The sequence below is a fragment of the Trachurus japonicus genome, chromosome 23, assembly GCF_045865225.1.
Source record: "Trachurus japonicus isolate A0001 chromosome 23, Traja_1.0".
NCBI classification, from domain to species: domain Eukaryota; kingdom Metazoa; phylum Chordata; class Actinopteri; order Carangiformes; family Carangidae; genus Trachurus; species Trachurus japonicus.
Genome location: NC_140929.1, coordinates 352,501 through 357,500, shown reverse-complemented (window position 1 = coordinate 357,500; position 5,000 = coordinate 352,501). Strand labels below are relative to the sequence as shown.

Here is a 5,000-nt window from a genome sequence, read left to right as displayed (position 1 = left end):
ACGGTTTCAAAAGCCTGCCTGGAACGCAGCATTAGCCAAAACCACCGGATCGCTTACTTCTGCTTTAAAGAGCTGCTGATTTGATCAGTTCTACAGACTGTTTTTACCGACCTATTTGTAATAGAGTGGAAGCACCCTTCACTGTTCTGAATGCGTGTTAAAGGTGTGAAAGTATTTTGTATGGATGTCTCGTATGTATTGTCTTGTGTATGCAGTGGCTCCGAGCCCAAAACAAATTTCCCTTCGGGACAATAAAGTACAATCCAATCCAATCCAAAATCTTTAAAGTATATTTTTTTTGGCTTTTCATGCCTTTATTCGATAGGACAGTTGAGAGTGTGACAGGAAATGGGAGGCAGAGATGGGGGGAATGACATGCAGGATAGGGCCGTCCGACGTGGGACTCGAACCGGGGCCGCCTGCAGCGAGGACTATAGCCTCAACACATGGGGCGGGTGCTCTACCAACTGAGCTAAACACCGCCCCCCAATCCAAAATCTTACAGAGAATATTTGTCTTATTTCTAGTTTCAATGTAATTTCTAGTCAATACAAATCTCATTCTACTTAAAATCAGACTTGTTGTGGAAGTTTTTAGCCGTTTGCTGTTGGTGAATAATGAAATAGAGACTTCGTCTGCCGACATGTTTTTATTTCCTCCAAGGAAAGGTCAGTCCTCACCCGAGCGGAGATGGTAAAGAAAAGACAAAGACAATGGGGAGACCTAAACAATTGAGTATATCATGAGAAAGTGAGAGGTTGGGTGTCTCCGAAACTTGAAATGCAACCTGATAAAGTAGCATTTCCTGATGGAAATGCGTGTGACTGCTGAAAGCAGCTGAACGCTGTTGCAGAATTAGCAAATAGTGCAAGCAGTGACTGATCACCATACAAATGTTTGACCGAGGTAGGAATCGAACCCACAACCTCATGGTCAGTAGACTTCCACTCTGCCTCTAGGCCACAGTGCACACACAGTTGCAGAGACTGTTGTCTGCTGATGAGCTGCACTCTGTCTCACTCTGAAGTTAACGAGCCCAAAGCTGCACCTGTTGGAAACACAGTGTGTCAACACCAAGAAAGCTTGAGAGTCAAGCTTGAATGACTAACAATGAACATTTCTGTGAATTTCAGGCTGAGAGCAGCAGTTTCAACATGAAGCAAGTTATCAGAAGTCAACAGAGGATGACTGGGAAAATAATTCACTGCTTTCAGCATTCACACTAATAAAAAGAGAATAAAGAAAATGGCCGAACAGAAGAACAATAGTGTGAATACTGAAGCATTCACACTAATTACAAGGTCTAGACATTAAAATACACAAATGGGTGTGAAGATCTGATACCTTGGAGGGAAAGCAGTAGGGGTGGGGACGTCACAAGTGATTAAAACAAAGGAATATTCAAATTTACCATTACAGACTCATCACATTAAAAAGTAGCTTGTTTTTAGACACTTTTTACTTCTTTCAAGCAGATTTTCACTTGAAATAAGCAAGTTTTTCTTTCTTATTACAAACACAAAAAACTTGCTTTCACTGGCAGATTTTTCTACTTATTTCAAGTGAAAATTTGTTTGAAACAAATTAAATTGATCTAAAAACAAGTTCATTTTTAGGTGAGGAGTCTTATTTTAAGTGGAAAGAGATTAGTTTTGACTAGAAATGAGACATTTTGACAAGAAATACGACAAATATTCTTGGAAAGATTTAGAGTTTTTGCAGTGTGTGACGTGTTGAGTGTGTGTGTGTGTGTGTGTGTGTGTGTGTGTGTGTGTGCAGGTATCCGACAGCTGCAGCTGGTCCTGCTGAAGGTGGCCTTGCTGCTCGGGGTCGAGGTTCACGTCAACGTGGAGTTCAAGAAGCTGCTGGAGCCGCCGGACCAGCAGAGACAACACCGTGAGGACACACACTCACACACACACACACATACACACACACATGATGATGTATGAGTACCATGTGCTCGCTATATGCATGTGTGGTTTTAGATGCAGCTGTGTCAGCACTTGTGCCCAAGACAAGTTTCTTGTCAAGGACTAATAAAGTATATCTTAATCTTAACACACACACACACACACTTAGTCTTAGTTGTAGTTTTTATTGAGTCTTAGTTGTAGTTTTTATTGAGTCTAGTTGTTGTTCACCTGTCCTCCTGTCCACCTGTCCACCTGTCCAGAGGGATGGAGGATGGAGGTGAGTCCCAAGTCTCATCCTGTCAACCAGCTGGAGTTTGACGTGATCATCGGAGCAGACGGACGTAGGAACACACTGCCAGGTACACACACCTGGACTCACACCTGTACAACACACCTCACCTGTTCACTTTAAAGGGATAGTTCACCCAAAATTGAAATTTCCTCATGTGGACTAAGGGCTGGGAGAAGTTTCAGAGTCCTCCGTGGCTTCTCTGAGTTACAGGGGGTCTCGGCGTAGCAGTGCATGTCCATATGACGGTTGCAAATGGATACCAACTGTCTTCGTAACAAAAAGACACACCAAAAAACATCCAGATACCTCCATGCTGCTTGTATGTAATGTCTGGCTTGTATTGAAGCCCCAACATGAGAAATTGTTCAGAAAATAATTAAATAAGTCTATATTTCAAGCTTGTTTTGTAGCGGAAGCTCCTCTTCCCAGTTTGTCAAATTTAACGAACCGGGAAGAGGAGCTTCAAGAAGCTCCGCTACAAAACAAGCTTGAAACATAGACTTATTTAATTGTTTTCGGAACAATTTTGCATTTCGGGGCTTCAATTCAAGACGGACATTACATAGGAGCAGCATGGAGGTATCTGGATGTTTTTTGGTGTGTCTTTTTGTTACGAAGACAGTTGGTATCCATCTGCAACCGTCATATGGACATGCACTGCTACGCCGAGACCCCCTGTAACTCAGAGAAGCCACGGAGGACTCTGAAACTTCTCCCAGCCCTTAGTCCACATGAGGGGGAGGAGATAATGACTGAAATTTCAATTTTGGGTGATCTATCCCTTTAAATGGATCTTCCCTGTGTGCCGTCTCCTGATTGGCCGGTTCCTGTCGGAGCAGGTTTCCGGCGTAAGGAGTTCCGGGGGAAACTGGCCATCGCCATCACGGCCAACTTCAAGAACCGCAACACGACGGCCGAGGCCAAGGTGGAGGAGCTCAGCGGCGTGGCCTTCATCTTCAACCAGAGGTTCTTCCAGGAGCTGAGACAGGAAACCGGTTCGTCTCCGAGTCCGATCGATCGCCACGACGACGACCGGTCGCCAAGGTAACCACAGAGTTCACACCGTTCTGACCAGACTCACCTGCTTCTTACAGGTATCAACCTGGAAAACATCGTCTACTACAAAGACGACACGCACTACTTCGTCATGACGGCCAAGAAGCAGAGTCTGTTGGAGAAAGGAGTGATACTGCAGGTAGGGACACATCTGGACACATCTGGACACGTAGAGACACATCTGGACACATCTGGATACATCTGGACACGTAGAGACACATCTGGACACGTAGAGACACATCTGGACACATCTGGACACGTAGAGACACATCTGGACACATAGAGACACGTAGAGACACATCTGGACACGTAGAGACACATCTGGACACGTAGAGACACATCTGGACACATCTGGACACGTAGAGACACATCTGGACACATAGAGACACGTAGAGACACATCTGGACACATAGAGACACATCTGGACACGTAGAGACACATCTGGACACATAGAGACACATCTGGACACGTAGGGACACATCTGGACACATAGAGACACGTAGAGACACATCTGGACACGTAGAGACACATCTGGACACGTAGAGACACATCTGGACACATAGAGACACGTAGAGACACATCTGGACACGTAGAGACACATCTGGACACGTAGGGACACATAGAGACACATCTGGAGAGACACATCTGGACACGTAGGGACACGTAGAGACACATCTGGACACGTAGAGACACATCTGGACACGTAGGGACACGTAGAGACACATCTGGACACGTAGAGACACATCTGGACACGTAGGGACACATCTGGACACATAGAGACACGTAGAGACACATCTGGACACATAGAGACACATCTGGACACGTAGAGACACATCTGGACACGTAGGGACACATCTGGACACATAGAGACACGTAGAGACACATCTGGACACGTAGAGACACATCTGGACACGTAGGGACACATCTGGACACATAGAGACACGTAGAGACACATCTGGACACGTAGAGACACATCTGGACACATAGAGACACGTAGAGACACATCTGGACACGTAGGGACACATAGAGACACATCTGGAGAGACACATCTGGACACGTAGGGACACGTAGAGACACATCTGGACACGTAGGGACACATCTGGACACATAGAGACACGTAGAGACACATCTGGACACGTAGAGACACATCTGGACACGTAGGGACACATAGAGACACATCTGGACACGTAGAGACACATCTGGACACGTAGAGACACGTAGAGACACATCTGGACACGTAGAGACACATCTGGACACGTAGGGACACATCTGGACACATAGAGACACATCTGGACACATCTGGATACATCTGGACACGTAGAGACACATCTGGACACGTAGAGACACATCTGGACACATCTGGACACGTAGAGACACATCTGGACAGTTAGAGACACATCTGGACACGTAGAGACACATCTGGACACGTAGAGACACATCTGGACACGTAGAGACACATCTGGACACATAGAGACACATCTGGACAGTTAGAGACACATCTGGACACGTAGAGACACATCTGGACACGTAGAGACACATCTGGACACGTAGAGACACATCTGGACACATAGAGACACATCTGGACAGTTAGAGACACATCTGGACACGTAGAGACACATCTGGACACGTAGAGACACATCTGGACACGTAGAGACACATCTGGACACATCTGGACACGTAGAGACACATCTGGACAGTTAGAGACACATCTGGACACGTAGAGACACATCTGGACA

General features: G+C 45.9%; 1 pseudogene across 1 annotated transcript in view; it reads left to right on the top strand.

Moving 5' to 3' along the window:
- LOC146962220 (protein-methionine sulfoxide oxidase mical3b-like) overlaps positions 1-5,000 on the top strand; it is a 60,013-nt pseudogene that overhangs the window by 2,267 nt on the left and 52,746 nt on the right. The window contains exons 3-6 of the transcript XR_015035145.1: positions 1,780-1,896; positions 2,177-2,275; positions 3,048-3,203; positions 3,303-3,403. The product of XR_015035145.1 is annotated as a protein-methionine sulfoxide oxidase mical3b-like (transcript). The remainder of the gene's footprint in view (positions 1-1,779; positions 1,897-2,176; positions 2,276-3,047; positions 3,204-3,302; positions 3,404-5,000) is intronic.